Here is a 19,173-nt window from a genome sequence, read left to right as displayed (position 1 = left end):
GGTCTTGTTGATAAACATTAGATTCATCAAACTGCTTTAAAACTGATTTATCTGCTTCTTAGTGTCATGTACTTGCTCCCGTTAGAACCCATGACAGAGTGCCACAATCTGCCCATTGATGGCGTCTATATATAGCTGCTACTGTGACTGAAGAGTCACGCGCTGTCTGAATGTAAATGCGGTGACTGGTCAACAGGTCAACTGGTTGACTCTCTGGCCCCCAGGTGACTCAACCAGACTTCTTCCTGTTCTACCTTGAAAAGCAAGATCTGCTTCTTTTGGACGTGAAGAAATCAAGACAACATGAAATAGACTTCATGCCAGGAATAAAAACAGGTATGCAAAACTGTGACTCAGCAGAGTTCCAGTTATCATTGTCCGAATGAAGCTGGAATAGACTCCAGCAACCCCATGATGAGCGGTAAAAGATGGATGGATGTCTCATGACACACTCCCGTACTGTATGTAATATTAGCGATGAGTATAACAGTTCAACTAAATCAGAGAAACAAACTATTAAAGACGTCCTACCTGCTGGCAGCCGACCAGGCGCATCAGACTCAGTCTGCGTAACACAAGCGACCACAAACGCGTATCCAGAACTGCATTGAGAAATTGTAGAAGCTGTGTTTCAATATGTTGTGTTTAGTCCTGACTTAAACTGAATGGTCAAACATTAGCTTTGATTAACAAGCAAACATCACTTGTTGTGTTGCCACCTGGAATTGCCTTCTCCAGTCCGTTCCTCAAAGACGTCAGAGACAGTATTGCCAAATGTTACGAGAGAAACACGCAACAGCTCTATAAAAACAAGTAGCTTATAATAGGGGGTAATACGCAAACTTGGCAACTGTGGATGGAAAACCAGCAAAAGAGACGCACATTAGTCTGCTCCCCAAGGTAAAAGCTCTACAATACTAATCCACTATTGTTGTTTGCAGTACATTCTATTGTAATGCTTTTCAAACAGTATTTATGACCTAGAACAGGGGTCACCAACCTTTTTGAAACCAAGAGCTACTTCTTGGGTACTGATTAATGCGAAGGGCTACCAGTTTGATACACACTTAAATAAATTGCCAAAAAAAGCCAATTTGCTCGATTTACCTTTAACTCTGTGTTATTATTAATAATTAATGATATTTATCTTTGTGGAAACACTGATCATCTTAATGATTTCTCACAATAAATATATATATAGAAACAGATAAATGTTTAAAAAAGAATGGGTATTTTTTGTCTGTCATTCCGTCGTACATTTTTTTTCCTTCTACGGAAGGTTTTTTGTAGAGAATAAATGATGAAAAAAACACTTAATTGAACGTTTTAAAAGAGGAGAAAACACACAAAAAAAGAAAATTAAATTTTGAAACATAGCACGTACAATTTCGACTCTTTAAAATTCAAAATTTAACCGAAAGAAATGAAAAGAAAAACTAGCGAATTCGAATCTTTTTGAAAATTAAAAAAAAATAACTTATGGAACATCATTAGTCATTTTTCCTGATTAGGAATAATTTTTGAATTTTGATGACATGTTTTAAATAGGTTAAAATCCAATCTGCACTTTGTTACAGTATATAACAAATTGGACCAAGCTATATTTCTAACAAAGACAAATCATTATTTCTTCTAGATTTTCCAGAACAAAAATTTTAAAAGAAATTCAAAAGACTTTGAAATAAGATTTAAATTTGATTCTACAGATTTTATGGAATCATTTTTTTGAATTTGAATCATAAGTTTGAAGAAATATTTCACAAATATTCTTTGTCGACAAAACAGAAGCTAAAATGAAGAATTAAATTAAAATGTATTTATTATTCTTTACAATAAAAAAAAGAAATACTTGAACATTGATTTAAATTGTCAGGAAAGAAGAGTAAGGAATTTAAAAGGTAAAAAGGTATATGTGTTTAAAAATCCTAAAACCATTTTTAAGGTTGTATTTTTTCTCTAAAATTGTTTTTCTGAAAGTTATAAGAAGCAAAGTAAAAAAAAAAAAAAATGAATTTATTTAAACAAGTGAAGACCAAGTATTTAAAATATTTTCTTGGATTTTCAAATTCTATTTGAGTTTTGTCTCTCTTAGAATCAAAATTGTCGAGCAAAGCGAGACTAGCTTGCTAGTAAATAAATAAAATTTAAAAAATAGAGGCAGCTCACTGGTAAGTGCTGCTATTTGAGCTATTTTTAGAACAGGCCAGCGGGCGACTCATCTGGTCCTTACGGGCGACCTGGTGCCCGCGGGCACCGCGTTGGTGACCCCTGATCTAGAACTTTATTTTTCCTGTTAAAGGCATTTTATATTGTAAAATAGTGCGGTTTTGGCAGGACCAAGCATGGATTAAATTGATTTTAATGAATGGCTTTGCGATACAAAGGGCCTGAGTCATGAGCTTGGTCGTAGAACGCAATGTGCTCGTATGTTCCATCCATCCATCATCTTCCGCTTATCCGAGGTCGGGTCGCGGGGGCAACAGCCTAAGCAGGGAAACCCAGACTTCCCTCTCCCCAGCCACTTCGTCTAGCTCTTCCCGGGAGATCCCGAGGCGTTCCCAGGCCAGCCGGGAGACATAGTCTTCCCAACGTGTCCTGGGTCTTCCCCGTGGCCTCCTACCGGTTGGACGTGCCCTAAACACCTCCCTAGGGAGGCGTTCGGGTGGCATCCTGACCAGATGCCCGAACCACCTCATCTGGCTCCTCTCGATGTGAAGGAGCAGCGGCTTTACTTTGAGTTCCTCCCGGATGGCAGAGCTTCTCACCCTATCTCTAAGGGAGAGCCCCGCCACACGGCGGAGGAAACTCATTTCGGCCGCTTGTACCCGTGATCTTATCCTTTCGGTCATGACCCAAAGCTCATGACCATAGGTGAGGATGGGAACGTAGATCGACCGGTAAATTGAGAGCTTTGCCTTCCGGCTCAGCTCCTTCTTCACCACAACGGACCGGTACAACGTCCGCATTACTGAAGACGCCGCACCGATCCGCCTGTCGATCTCACGATCCACTCTTCCCTCACTCGTGAACAAGACTCCTAGGTACTTGAACTCCTCCACTTGGGGCAGGGTCTCCTCCCCAACCCGGAGATGGCACTCCACCCTTTTCCGGGCGAGAACCATGGACTCGGACTTGGAGGTGCTGATTCTCATTCCGGTCGCTTCACACTCGGCTGCGAACCGATCCAGCGAGAGCTGAAGATCCCGGTCAGATGAAGCCATCAGGACCACATCATCTGCAAAAAGCAGAGACCTAATCCTGCGGTTACCAAACCGGAACCCCTCAACGCCTTGACTGCGCCTAGAAATTCTGTCCATAAAAGTTATGAACAGAATCGGTGACAAAGGACAGCCTTGGCGGAGTCCAACCCTCACTGGAAATGTGTTCGACTTACTGCCGGCAATGCGGACCAAGCTCTGGCACTGATCGTACAGGGAACGGACCGCCACAATAAGACAGTCCGATACCCCATACTCTCTGAGCACTCCCCACAGGACTTCCCGAGGGACACGGTCGAATGCCTTCTCCAAGTCCACAAAGCACATGTAGACTGGTTGGGCAAACTCCCATGCACCCTCAAGAACCCTGCCGAGAGTATAGAGCTGGTCCACAGTTCCACGACCAGGACGAAAACCACACTGTTCCTCCTGAATCCGAGGTTCGACTATCCGACGTAGCCTCCTCTCCAGTACACCTGAATAAACCTTACCGGGAAGGCTGAGGAGTGTGATCCCACGATAGTTGGAACACACCCTCCGGTCCCCCTTCTTAAAGAGAGGAACCACCACCCCGGTCTGCCAATCCAGAGGTACCGCCCCCGATGTCCACGCGATGCTGCAAAGTCTTGTCAACCAAGACAGCCCCACAGCATCCAGAGCCTTAAGGAACTCCGGGCGAATCTCGTCCACCCCTGGGGCCTTGCCACCGAGGAGCTTTTTAACTACCTCAGCGACCTCAGCCCCAGAAATAGGTGAGTCCACCACAGATTCCCCAGGCACTGCTTCCTCATAGGAAGACGTGTTGGTGGGATTGAGGAGGTCTTCGAAGTATTCCTTCCACCTATCCACAACATCCGCAGTCGAGGTCAGCAGAACACCATCCGCACCATACACGGTGTTGATAGTGCACTGTTTCCCCTTCCTGAGGCGGCGGACGGTGGTCCAGAATCGCTTCGAAGCCGTCCGGAAGTCGTTTTCCATGGCTTCCCCGAACTCTTCCCATGTCCGAGTTTTTGCCTCCGCGACCGCTGAAGCTGCACACCGCTTGGCCTGTCGGTACCTGTCCACTGCCTCCGGAGTCCTATGAGCCAAAAGGACCCGATAGGACTCCTTCTTCAGCTTGACGGCATCCCTCACCGCTGGTGTCCACCAAGGGGTTTTAGGATTGCCGCCCCGACAGGCACCAACAACCTTGCGGCCACAGCTCCGATCTGCCGCCTCGACAATAGAGGTGCGGAACATGGTCCACTCGGACTCAATGTCCAGCACCTCCCTCGTGACATGTTCAAAGTTCTTCCGGAGGTGGGAATTGAAACTTTGTCTGACAGGAGACTCTGCCAGACGTTCCCAGCAGACCCTCACAATGCGTTTGGGCCTCCCAGGTCTGTCCGGCATCCTCCCCCACCATCGCAGCCAACTCACCACCAGGTGGTGATCGGTAGAAAGCTCCGCCCCTCTCTTCACCCGAGTGTCCATAACATGAGGCCGCAAATCCGATGACACAACTACAAAGTCGATCATGGAACTGCGGCCTAGGGTGTCCTGGTGCCAAGTGCACATATGGACACCCTTATGCTTGAACATGGTGTTTGTTATGGACAATCCGTGACGAGCACAAAAGTCCAATAACAAAACACCACTCGGGTTCAGATCCGGGCGGCCATTCTTCCCAATCACGCCTCTCCAGGTTTCACTGTCGTTGCCAACGTGAGCGTTGAAGTCTCCCAGTAGGACAAGGGAATCACCCGGGGGAGCACTTTCCAGTACTCCCTCGAGCGTTCCCAAAAAGGGTGGGTACTCTGAACTGCTGTTTGGTGCATAAGCACAAACAACAGTCAGGACCCGTCCCCCCACCCGAAGGCGGAGGGAGGCTACCCTTTCGTCCACCGGGTTGAACTCCAACGTACAGGCTTTGAGCCGGGGGGAAACAAGAATTGCCACCCCAGCCCGTCGCCTCTCACTGCCGGCAACGCCAGAGTGGAAGAGGGTCCAATCCCTCTCGAGAGAAGTGGTTCCAGAGCCCTTGCTGTGCGTCGAAGTGAGTCCGACTATATCCAGCCGGAATTTCTCGACTTCGCGCACTAGCTCAGGCTCTTTCCCCCCCAGTGACGTGACGTTCCACGTCCCAAGAGCTAGCTTCTGTAGCCGAGGATCTGACCGCCAAGTGCCCTGCCTTCGGCTGTCGCCCAGCTCACAATGCACCCGACCTCTATGGCCCCTGCTATGGGTGGTGAGCCCATTGGAGGGGTGACCCACGTTGCCTCTTCGGGCTGTGCCCGGCCGGGCCCCATGGGAACAGGCCCGGCCACCAGGCGCTCGCCATCGTGCCCCACCTCCGGGCCTGGCTCCAGAGGGGGGCCCCGGTGACCCGCGTCCGGGCGAGGGAAATCTGGGTCCATGATGTTTCTTCTTCATAAAGGTCTTCGAGCTGCTCTTTGTCTGATCCCTCACCTAGAACCTGTTTGCCTTGGGAGACCCTACCAGGGGGCTTTATGCCCCCGGACAACATAGCTCCTAGGATCATTGGGACACGCAAACTCCTCTACCACGATAAGGTTGCAGCTCAGAGAGGCTCGTATGTTGCGATGTTGTATTTGATGTATTGCCTCAAGATGAATATCAATGGTTTAACAAAGTGCGAAAAAATTTATGACAATGACTATTTTTGGCTCAATAGAAACCGTATTCACACATAATTATTCAGCCAATATTATCAAATATGGCTTTAACATTGAGAAATTCAATACCATTAAACATTAGCTCAGATAACCGAAAAAAAAAATGCTCCAATGAGGCGAGATCACCCATATTGTGGTGTAGGTGGGTAAAAGTGGACAAATCAAGCGCTCCTAAACATCCCCTGGGCTAAATGGAGCTCTCGGCGTAAAGAAACAAACATGCAGTCAATAGTGCGGCACTTCACTACTTCTTCAGAGGACTCAATATCCCACATCAAATGCCCTGCAAACACTCTGCAAGAAAAGAAAAAACACCTGGCTTCAACACAATAATCCTTAGCAGCCACTCCGAAACGTGGCTAGAATCACCACGACTGTAACCCTGGAAGTATCCCCGAAAGCTCAAAACGATACTTGCACCAGTAATGAAGTTGCACTTTCTGTGGAATTGTGCCTATCATTCACAATCCCTGTGTAGGACAAGAACACTCATGTTGGTGTCCATCCATCCATCCATTTTCTACCGCTTATTCCCTTTTGGGGTAGCGGGGGGCGCTGGCGCCTATCTCAGCTACAATCGGGCGGAAGGCGGGGACACCCTGGACAAGTCGCCACCTCATCGCAGGGCCAACACAGATAGACAGACAACATTCACACTCACATTCACACAGTTGTATGCATTCTAATTTGTGGTTTGCGCAGCCCTTTGAGACACTAGTGATTTAGGGCTATATAAGTAAACATTGATTGATTGATTGATTGATTGATATTTGAGTATTCCGGGAGCACTCTATTGCACCCATACAGCCCTTTTTTTTTTTTTTTTCCCCAAGATGGCGCTGCTGTGGTGGCTGCTGTTGGCAGGAGCTCTGTGCTTTTGTGTCATCCTTTTGCGTTTCCCTCTTGTTTTCATGTGTTATTATATTTTCTTGCCTTTTGGTCCGGGACCCTTTGGGACTGAGTGACAAGGGGTGGCACTTTTGTGACCTCTGTGGTGCTTTTTTTGTGGACTTCTGGATCTGCCTCCCGGGAGCCTTTTGGCCATGGAGACCAGCTGCTGGGTGTCTGCCACACCGGAGTCGGTTTGGAGGGACTGGAGGAGATGCGGATGAGGGGGACAGGGCTGCGGACCTAGCACTGAGCGCCGGGACGGAGAGGCTTCGCGGTATCTTGGCTGGGTGAGCAGGTGTCGGACACCTCAGTCACCTTGGACGTATCCTCGCTCATCCATGCGGATCGGACACTGGCCGAGAGTGGAGTTGGCTGTCTTGGTTGCTTTGTTGGGTCTGCTTCTGTCTCTGGCCATGCTCCCTCCACTCCCAGCGGATGATGGCGTGGAACACCGCAGAGGCCACCACAGTGGATATGTTTCTTTTACTTTTTATTCATAGCTGTATGTAGAAGTGTCTGGTTGTATCTGCTGCTTTAATGTCTTTAATGTCCTCTGTGTTCTTTGATGTTTCCCTCTTACACACATGTAAGAGGGATGTGTTCTATGGCTATGAGCTGTTTATTTTCCTTGGTCTCAGTCTGCACCCCCTCTCCAGGGCCCAGGCTAAGACCGATTTTTTTTATTTTATTTTAATCTTCTATTTTTTTCTCCCATCACCCCCCTTGTTTACCTGTATCTCATCTTTTATGTAAGGGGCGCTGGAAGCCGGCAGACCCGTCAGCGATCCTGTTTTGTCCCCCTGTAATGTTTGTCTGACGTTGAATGGGATTGTGCTGAAATTTTTAATTTTCCTGAAGGAACTCTCCTGATGGAATAAATAAAGTACTATCTAATCTAATCCATCTCTAAAAAAAACATCTAAAACAGCCAATAACACTCCATTTACAGCTCGTCACCTGAATATAAACAAGTACCGTATTTTCCGCACTATAAGACGCACCGGATTATAAGGCACACCTTCAATGAATGGCCAATTTTAAAACATTGTTCATATATAAGGCGCACCACATTATAAGGTGCATAGAATAAATGCTGCAGTAGAGGCTGGGGTTACATTCTGCATCCTTTACATCAGGGGTGCCCATTACGTCGATCGCGATCGACTGGTCGATCTCGGAGGGTGTGTCAGTCGATCTCAAGCCAGGCATTAAAAAATAGACATAAAAATGAGCAATCATCAATCATACCAAGACTTCACTTTCGTCAGTTGTTTGACATTCTCGGCACCCGAGGATCTTGTGAGATGACGCTGGCTGCTGCGAGCTCATATTTAAGAAAAAAATCACTAACAGGGCGGACGCAGAGAAACACATTTTATTTCTAGAGACTCTGTACCTAGAGACCGACTGCACACTTCCTGTCTTCACCATAAAAGACCTGTTTCATCCTGCCTGTGCTAACAAAATAAGAGTCTCAGAAAGCTAGCGTGCACAAGCTAGCAAGCTACGGAGTTTGATGCCAATGTATTTCTCCCCCGCCCTCAGCGACCGCTTTCTCACTTGCTTGCCCACCCGCACAGTCACTGACGTCACTCACCTGCTGCCAGACATTAAAGGGCCACACACATATGCTACTCTCATAACAAAGTGTTTAAAAACGAGTATGCAAGTTGGACAAATGAGATGCCAAATCCAACCACTTTCATGTGGTATTGGACAGAAAGGAGGACTTTTTTTTCTCCTCCATTTGAAAATGCGGACGTTATCAGCACCACTGTCTGATTCCAATGAATGCAAGTCATCAGAATCAAATACACCAACTTATATTCTTGTCTTCATGAAAGAAAGGAATCTATGTGTGTTAAACATGCTTGTATTATCATTAAACACCATTAACTTGTTAACAAAAGTGTCTCTTTCATAAATAAATAAATATAAGTTATAAATAGGAATGAGGTAGATCTCCTCGACTTGGTCAATTGAAAAGTAGCTCGCCTGCAGAAAAAGTGTGAGCGCCCCTGCTTTAGATGGATCTGCGCTAAAGGGAATGTCAGATAGGTCAGTCAAACTTTATTAATAGATTACAAACCAGCATTCTGACAACTCCGTTCACTCCCAAAATGAATAAAAAGCTGTTTGATTATTTTCCCCGATTCAATAAACACGTAAAAAAAGTCTGATACTGTTTTGGTAAATCAAAGGTTAGTGTAATCCCAATATAATACACTCGAAATAGTGCAAAGCAATAAAATATCAATAACTCAACGTTGCTCAAACGATAATGTCACACAACACAACACACAAAATAAACATGTAAAGCTCACTTTATTAAGTTATTCCTCATCCACAAATCCCTCAAATTATTCTTCTTCAGTGTTCCATTCAAACAGTTGGGCGAATACAGCATCCAACATGCCCGGCTCCGTCTCGTCCAAGTCGTCATTAAAGGAGTCAGTGTCGCTGCTGTTAATGTTAAATTCTCTCGCTGCTGCTCTATTCCCGTGTTCTACTGTGTGACTGATGGCCTTGAGTTTAAACTCTGCGTCGTAAGCGTGTCTCCTAATAGGAGCCATTTTGGGGTCTTTACATAAACACACAGAAACGGCACACCTCTCGTAGTCATATAATGGGATTCGGAAATAAGCTGTTTAAACCAAAAGATGAAAGACAGATGCCCTGGCTTAAAAAGTCATCCAGCTAGTGACAGCACAACAGTAGACCACATGGACTTGGATGTAAACAGCATAACACCTGATGTCACTAGAACAGAGGAACCCTGCTCAAGTCAGGAAACAATTGACACCGTAGTTGTTTGTGCTCCCCTCAAAAAACATGGAAAAAGAGTTTACAACAGACATCGTTGCTTGCATTACAGTAAGCCTTATGCCAAAATAGCAAGGCATCTAGAAAGTGCACGCAAAAACAGATTGTAAGTAGCCGCAGCTCTTAGCTTTCCAACAAGTTCCATGAAGAGAAGGAAACAGCTAGAGCAAGGGTGCCCATTACGTCGATCGCGAGCTACCAGTCGACCGCGGGGGGTGTGTCAGTCGATCTCCAGCCAGGCTTTTAAAAAAAATAGACCTAAAAATTAGTGATCATCAATCTTCACCAAGACGTCACTTAAATGACATTCACGGTACCGGAGGGTCTTGTGAGATGACGCTGGCTGCTGCAAGATCATTATTATGAAAATATGACCGAGAGGAAGGCGAGAAACACTTTTTATTTCAACAGACTCTCGCGCCGTACCTTCCGTCAAAACTCTAAAGGCCGACTGCACATTTCCTATCTTCACAATAAAAGCCCTGCTTCGTGCTGCCTGCGCTAACTAAATACTAGGTCTCGGAAAACTGGCGTGCACAAGCGATCCCTCAGAAAGCTGGCGTGCACATCACTTGTGCACGCCAGCTTTCCGAGACTCTTATTTTGTTAGCGCAGGCAGCATGAAGCATGGCTTTTATTGTGAAGATAGGAAATGTGCAGTCGGCCTTTAGAGTTTTGACGGAAGGGACGGCGCGAAAGTCTGTTGAAATTAAAAGTGTTTCTCGCCTTCCTCTCTGTCATTTTTTCATAATAATGAACTGGCAGCAGCCAGCGTCATCTCACAAGACCCTCGGGTGCCGTGAATGTCAATCAAGCAAGCTACGGAATTTGCCGCAAATGTTTTTCTTGTAAAGTGTATGGAAGCTGGATGAATTAGATGCCAAAAACCAACCACTTTCATGTGGTATTGTACAGAAAGGATAACTTTTTTTCTCCTCCATTTGAAAATGTGGGCGTTATCATCATTACTGTCTGATTCCAATCAATGCAAGTCATCAGAATCAGGTAATACACCAACTTATATTCTTGTCTTTGTGAAAGAAAGGCATCTATATGTGTTACACATGCTTGTATTATCATTAAACACATTTAACTTGTTTACAAAAATGTCTCTTTCATAAATAAATAAATATAAATGATATATATAAATGAGGTAGATCCCCTCGAGTTTGTCAATTGAAAAGTAGCTCGCCTGCAGAAAAAGTGTGGGCACCCCTGAGCTAGAGTATATTCGTAATAAAGGGAACTATGCTCACAATGCTGCTATTATGGAGTCAGGAAAGGGTGAACTAGTGCCATTCAAATGACCACCTAAAGAAGCTAAAGGAAATGATTTTATGCACATTGCCAAGGACTGTTTACGAGAAAGGTACTGTGGAGACGCATGCAAAGTTGTCCCCTCACACCTGCATCAGTCACCCGAAAACCAGGAAATAACTGTTTCCAGTCGATGTGCACATACTATATATTGGGCCGGTGCCTTCAAGTATATCCAAACAACTGTGGGGAGTAATATGTCCCATGATTCCCACAGGGCCACATCTCTGCGCTGCTGACACGTCTCCTGCTGGCACCACTATGGAATGGACTCTCACTATGTTAGATCCACTATGGACTGGACTCTCACTATTATGTTAGAGCAACTATGGACTTGACTTTCACAATATTATGTCAGACCCACTTGACGTCAATTGCATCCTGGGGGGGGGGGGGGGGGGGGGGGTGTTGGAAAGGGTTACCCACATCTGCGGTCCTCTCCAAGGTTTCTCATAGTCATTCTCATCGACGTCCCACTGGGTTGTGATTTTTTTCCTTGCCCTTATGTGGGCGCTGAACCACGGACGTCGTTGTGGCTTGTGCAGCCCTTTGAGACACTTGTGATTAAGGGCTATATAAATAAACTTTGATTGATTGATATATATCCCAGCATGCATGGCGCGCTTTTTCTTCTACGAGGGAAAATAAGGTTGGTGGCTGCTTACTGTAGAAGTGGAAGCGCACTTCTTCTACGGGGCAAAATGAAGTTGGCGGCTGCTTACCGTACTTGCGAGACCTGTTGTGGCTCAATTTTGGTTCATCTATAAGGCGCACCGGATTATAAGGTGCACTGTCAGCTTTTGAGAAAATTTTTGTTTTTTAGGTGCGCCTTATAGTGCAGAAAATACGGTACTCATTATATTGACTTTTTTTTGCAGCGCCACAAAAACAGAGGTAACGAGCTAATTAGAGGTTGGCGAAATCATCGATTTTTAGATGCATCGAAATTTAGACATAGACAACTCTGAAATAGATTAGTAAATGTCAATAATCGATTTATCAATTGTAAATTAAGTAATGCAGACAGTTCTAAGATTTGGCGAGGCACCTCACCGAGAGATCAAACCGGCTCCTTTATTTTAGGCCATTTATGTTCCGGTTATGCAAACATTTTATTATTTTAATACATGTAACGGGAATTAATTTAACTGTTTCTTATTACAAATGTATGTTTTTTGATTACGTATTTAATGAAACGAAAACGTTCGTAAAATTGCATCAATATACATAAATTAAAGATGCATAAATAATCGTTTTTTAATCGAATCGTAGCTCCTGAATCATAATCGTAATTGAATGGTGAGAAGCCCAAAGATTTCCACTTCTATCGCTTATACTGACATACTGAGCTGGTGAGCTGCTGCATCACCTGTGAGTTGGGGAAAGTCATCCATCCAGCCATCCATTTTTTACCGCTTGTCCCTCTCAAGGTCGCGGGGATGGCTAGAGCCTATCACAGCGGCATTCGGACGGAATGCCGTGTACACCCTGGACAAGTCGCCACCTCATCGCAGGGCCAACACAGATAGACAACATTCACACACTAGGGACCATTTAGTGTTGCCAATCAACCTATGCCCAGGTGCATGTCTTTGGAGGTGGCAGGAAGCCGGAGTGGAACCCACGCAGTCACGGGGAGAACATGCAAACTCCACACAGAAAGACCCCGAGCCCTGGACCTTCGTATTGTGAGGCACACGCACTAACCTCTTCTCCATCGTGCTGCCCTGGTGAAAGTTCATTCTCGATTATAAATCATACCTCTCACCTGGATAGTAGAAGGATAAACTGAGAAGTTGGCCAGCTTTGACATTCAACTTAGACCCGGAGAGGTTGAGAAACACAAAAATACGCTTGTTTGCGGCCCTTTATTTATTAATTTTTTTAACTTACTGGTGAACTCCGAATAATTTCTCATCAAACGAGAAGATATAAACCTCCTATCAGTCGGCATTTTCGTAAGACTAGACATTGAAAAGTAAGTTGTTGTTTTATTATGTTCACAGCTTGTACATCGTGTTTCGCACTTGGCAATATTGCTCCATTAAAGGGGAACATTAACACCAGACCTATGTAAGCGTCAATATATACCTTGATGGTGCAGAAAAAAGACCATCTATTTTTTTAACCGATTCCCAAACTCTAAATGGGTGAATTTTGGCGAATTAAACGCCTTTCTGTTCATCGCGCTGGAAGCGATGACGTCAGAATGTGACGTCGCCGAGGTAACACACCCGCCATTTTCATTTTCAACACATTACAAACACCGGGTCTCAGCTCTGCTTTTTTCCGTTTTTTTGACTATTTTTTGGAACCTTGGAGACATCATGCCTCGTCGGTGTGTTGTCGGAGGGTGTAACAACACTAACAGGGAGGGATTCAAGTTGCACCACTGGCCCGAAGATGCCAAAGTGTCTGCCGCCAGACCCCCATTGAATGTGCTGGAGTTTCTCCACATTTTACCGGCGATGCTAAAGCACACATGGTACAGAGATGTATGGATAACCTGTAGATGCATTTGCAACTATATTACGTTTCCTCCCACCCACATTTAATGCGACAAAAACACTTACCAATCGACGGATTTAAGTTGCTCCAGTGTCAAATGTGAACGTCCTGATCGTTTGGTCCGCACATTTTACCGGCGATGCTAACGCAGCTATTCGGCCATGCTACGGCTATGAATAGCGTCAATAGCTATTCGCTCAATAGCTTCAGTTTCTTCTTCAATATTTTCATACTCCAACCATCTGTTTAAATACATGCGTAATCTGTTGAATCGCTTAAGTCGCTGAAATCCGAGTTTGAATCCGAGCTAATGACACTATGTCTTGCTGTGATATTCCCATTGTTTGTTTACATTGGCAGCACTGTGTGACGTCACAGGGAAATGGCCAGTGTCTTCGCAGAGAGCGAAAATAAGGCACTTTAAAGCTTTATTTAGGGATATTCCGAGACCGGTAAAATTTTGAAAAAAACTTCAAAAAATACAACAAGCCACTGGGAACTGATTTTTATTGTTTTATAACCCTTTTGAAATTTTGATAATGTTCCCCTTTAAGCTTGTGTTTCACTAAAGCCGGATCTGTTTAGCACACAGCTAATCAAATTGTAGATCATCCTCCTTTTATTCAGGCAAAAAATATATAAGGTTCTGGAGTAGTGGTGTTGTTGTTGAATGAAAAAGCAAACGTTATGCTTCTATGAAATTAACATGCTGCTGAGCGCTTTAAAGGCAGAACAGAGCAACTTCTATTGACTCCATTTTTGGCTGGCTTTTACTGACGTTTATTTATGAGTTAGAATGACTTTTAAAAAAAAAGAAAAACAAGCGTGATGTGAATAATAGGCAAAATTCCTAAAAAGTGCAGTTCCCCTTTAAAAGCGTCAATGGGAGAAGCATCTGCATTGTTGAGATATATGGAACATCCTGATCCCCTTTAGCTTATGCAATAACGATGCGTGACCTCTGATCCCAGCTGTTCAAAAAGCCTCATTTATCTATACAACATCTGCGGGACTTTCTTCCTGCTTGAGTAATCCGACAAGCGGCTAAGCTTTCAGCTCCTGCTAGTTCACCTTAAAGTTGGACAGTACTTGCTGTACACTGTTTGGGAAGTTCTCAGGATAACTGCAGAGAATGAATGGGTTGGAATAGATCAAGGGTCGGCAACCCGCGGCTCTTCGAACACTCTGATGTGGCTAAGCTGCATACTTGCCGAGCCCCCCGATTTTTGGGGAGGTTGCCAGATATCAGTTCCTCTCCGGGAGTAAACATTCTCCGATTCAAACCCGGACAACAATCCTGAGGGCGTGGCGTGGTGGCAATGTCTTTAACGTCCCCTAAAACATGCCGTCGCGCCCGCTTTTTCGCCATACTATCTTCGAGCCGGACGGTCGCATGTGATTGTGACTTTAATAAACACACAGAAGTGACTGCAAGGCATACTTGTTCAACAGCCATAGAGGTTACACTGAGGGTTGTGATAAAAACAACTTTGACACTCTTACTAATATGGGCCACACTGTGACCCCACACAAAACAAAAATGACAGACACATTTTGCGAGAACATCCGCACTGTAACACAATATAAACAGTACAGAACAAATACCCAGAATCCCATGTATCCTTAACTCCTCCGGGCTACATTATACACCACCGCCCCTCCCCCCAAACCCTGCCCACCTCAACCGACGCACAGAGTGGGACAGGGTGGGGTGTTAGCGGGGGTGTATAATGGAATAGTTAGGGATGCATGGGATTATGGGTATTTGTTCTGTTGTGTTTATGTTGTGTTACAGAGCGGATGTTCTCCCGAAATGTGTTTGTCATTCTTGTTTGGTGTGGGTTCACAGTGAGTGTGCCGCATATTGGTAAGAGTGTTAAAGTTGTTTAAACGGGCACCCTTAGTGTAACCTGTATGGCTGTTGATCAAGTATGTCTTGCAGTCTCTTACGTGTGTCTGCAGAAGCAACATACAACATGTGGCTGGGCTGGCAAGCTGTCTGTTCTGGGAGTAGAGGGCGCCAAAGGCAGTGCCATCATGGTACACTTAATCATTGTTGTTTGGGTGAAAATAGGCAGACATTCGAGAGGATAAGTGCCCTTAAATTTGGAAGTCTCCTGGAAAAATTGGGAGAGTTTTCAAGTGTGATGCTGTTAAGTGGTAGTCCAGGGGTAGGGAACCTATGGCTCGCGAGCCAGATGTGGCTCTTTTGATGACTGCATCTGGCTCCTCGATAAATCTGAGCTGACACTACTTAACACAATAAGTAATGAATAATTCCACTTGTAATCACAGTGTTAAAAATAACGTTAAAAATATAAAAATGCTCACGCATTTGAATCCATCCATCCTTTTTTCTACCGCAGCTGTTCAGGAAGTTGCCTTAAAAGGTAAGAAATAATTTATTTATTATTGGTTAGTGTAGGGCTAGCCCACTTTGGGGTTCTTCAACAAGGCCCAGGTGGGCCATTTACACACCTGTCGCTGATTTCCAGGTCGGTCCTGGCAACACCCCGCTTTGCTGCAGACCCGCAGGCCACGCCCCCTCCTGAATTAGCTTCAGAATAACGTTATTACAAAGAATAAGAGACCTGTTGTACTCTAGAAATGTTGGTCTTAATTAAAAATGCACACTTTTAGTTGTGTTCAGTGCTAAAAATATATTATATGGCTCTTACGTATATACATTTTAAAATATTTGGCTTCTTGGGTCTCTCAGCCAAAAAGGTTCCCGACCCCTGTGGTAGTCATTTAAAACTCAAGGGCCCGCGACCCGACCTCGGATAAGCGGAAGAAGATGGATGGGATGGATGGATGGGTAGCAGTAACATTAAATTGTCATATTAAGGTGCGGGCCACGTGTCTGAGACCCTTGGTCTATACCAGGGGTGCCCATTACGTCGATCGCGATCGACTGGTCGATCTCGGAGGGTGTGTCAGTCGATCTCAAGCCAGGCATTAAAAAATATACATAAAAATGAGCAATCATCAATCATACCAAGACTTCACTTTCGTCAGTTGTTTGACATTCTCGGCACCCGAGGATCTTGTGAGATCCTTAAGAAAAAAATCACTAACAGGGCGGACGCAGAGAAAAACATTTTATTTCTAGAGACTCCGTACCTACTGTCAAAACTCTAAAGACCGACTGCACAGTTCCTGTCTTCACCATAAAAGACCTGTTTCATCCTGCCTGTGCTAACAAAATAAGAGTCTCAGAAAGCTAGCGTGCACAAGCTAGCAAGCTACGGAGTTTGATGCCAATGTATTTCTCCCCCGCCCTCAGCGACCGCTTTCTCACTTGCTTGCCCACCCGCACACTCACTGACGTCACTCACCTGCTGCCAGACATTAAAGGGCCACACACATATGCTACTCTCATAACAAAGTGTTTAAAAACGAGTATGCAAGTTGGACAAATGAGATGCCAAATCCAACCACTTTCATGTGGTATTGGACAGAAAGGAGGACTTTTTTTCCCCTCCATTTGAAAATGCGGACGTTATCAACACCACTGTCTAATTCCAATGAATGCAAGTCATCAGAATCAAATACACCAACTTATATTCTTGTCTTCATGAAAGAAAGGAATCTATGTGTGTTAAACATGCTTGTATTATCATTAAACACCATTAACTTGTTAACAAAAATGTCTCTTTCATAAATAAATAAATATAAATCATAAATAGGAATGAGGTAGATCTCCTCGACTTGGTCAATTGAAAAGTAGCTCGCCTGCAGAAAAAGTGTGAGCGCCCCTGGTCTATACATACAAAAAAAACTCTGTGTGCAGTGTCATTTCATTATAAATTTCAAAAGACTTTTTGCGGCTCCCATTGTTTTCTTTATTTTGTGAAACGGGTCAAAACGGCTCTTTGACTGGTAAAGGTTGCCGACCTCTGGAATAGACCAAACATACTTCAAATAATTGCAACGTAAACAAACAACACCAGACTACATCAAGCTGCCCACATGGTGGACTATATGAACAATTACTTGTGAGATAGTCTGAAGATGAGATAGAACATATTGTGGACGCACACATTAAGTATGGAAGCTTTTCCTGCAGCAGTTAAAGTCGAATGCAACCGCTCGCAGACACACACACACACACACACGCATGCACGCACGCACACGCTACAGATATTAACACCGAACCAACTGCTTGGAAAAAATGTAAGCGATCACACACACACACACACACACACATTCACACACTTCTAAAACAACCCCTGGGGAAATGACAAGGCAGAAATAAAAATCCAACAAGGCTCCATCCCATAAAATGCCGGACGTCTCATGTCTGTGAAATGTACACTTTATAGATACAGTGAACTCACATAGACCTCGCCGCTATAACTCAAAGTCAGCTACAAAAAAAAAAAAAAAACAGCTCCCTTCTTGTCCGAACGCTCGCTCATTTCTGTTTCACGGCCCCCATGAACACGAGACCACCCTTGCTAAGGGGCCCCTTCTGGGCAGACACACTCATCGCTTGACTCACAGGCAGGCAAGAACGGCCTCCTTCATTTAGGAATACCATTTGTCTCGCTCACACACATTCAAATGAGGCACAGATACCAGGAGGAAGAGGTGGGTATGACAATATCATGGAATTGGGATGCGAGGGCATATGGTGAAACTTGTCAAATGCATAACGTCATGCTGCGAAACTACCAAAAAACAAGTTAATATTAAACTTTGAAAGTTGCTCATTCCTGAGGTGTTACAGCAACTCACGTCGCCAAAAGATAAGACCAGGTTAGCAAACATGTTTGGTAAGACTGTGTGATGCACTATATGAGATAGTATCATTTAAAACTGGAGAATAATGTGACCATATGGTGAAAAAGAGATGCATTCCCCTTTTCACTCTCTCATCCACTCCAAATTATTATTATAGACGTTTTTAAAGAACTACTGAAAGCCACTACTACCAACCACGCAGTCTGATAGTTTATAAATCAATGATGAAATATTAACATTGCAACACATGCCAAAACGGCCGCTTTAGTTTACTAAATTGCTATTTCAAATTTCGCGCGGAAGTACCATGCTAAAACGTCGCCGTATAATGACGCGTTTGGTGACGTCAAGCATTGTAGAGGACATTTTGTTCCAGCACCATTCCAGGCTATAAGTCGTCTGTTTTCATCCCATAATTCCACAGTATTATGGACAACTGTGTTGCTGAATCTTTTGCAATTTGTTCAATGAATAATGGAGACGTCAAAGAAGAAGTGTGTAGGGGGGATGCGGTGTATTGCGACCGCCTTTAGCAATGCAAACACAGCCGGTGTTTCATTGTTTACGTTCCTGAAAGATGACGGTGAAGCTTTACTATTGAACAGAGCGGTCAAGCGAACACGGTTGGATTGGACCACACACACAAAGTACAGTGTAAAATGCAACGACCATTTCGAAAGATGGTGTTTCAAAGAGGGTCCCTTGCGAAGGGCAGAGATGGGCATCGCCACCACCCGTCAACTGGTGCTGAAGAAAGGTTGTACAGTATGACCATATAATCTCACTAAAACACTAGTAACACAATTAGCAGATAAGGGACTTTCCAAAATTATCCTAGTAAATTTGTCTAACATCTGAATCACTCCCACTGTATAGTCCTTTTTTTCTAGTCCTTCACTCTCACTTTCCTTATCCACTAATCTTTCATCCTTGCTCAAATTAATGGGGAAATCGTCGCTTTCTCGGTCCGAATCGCTCTCCCTGCTGGTGGC

At 44.5% G+C, this 19,173-nt stretch overlaps 1 protein-coding gene across 4 annotated transcripts in view; it reads right to left on the bottom strand.

Annotated features, from left to right (window-relative positions):
* Nucleotides 1-19,173, bottom strand: part of LOC133540068 (triple functional domain protein-like) — a 212,868-nt gene that overhangs the window by 164,725 nt on the left and 28,970 nt on the right. The window lies entirely within an intron of this gene.

The sequence above is a fragment of the Nerophis ophidion genome, linkage group LG21 (genome assembly GCF_033978795.1).
Source record: "Nerophis ophidion isolate RoL-2023_Sa linkage group LG21, RoL_Noph_v1.0, whole genome shotgun sequence".
In the NCBI taxonomy this organism is placed as follows: Eukaryota; Metazoa; Chordata; class Actinopteri; order Syngnathiformes; family Syngnathidae; genus Nerophis; species Nerophis ophidion.
The sequence above is the reverse complement of the archived record's forward strand: the minus strand, read 5'-3'. Positions and strand labels throughout refer to the sequence as shown.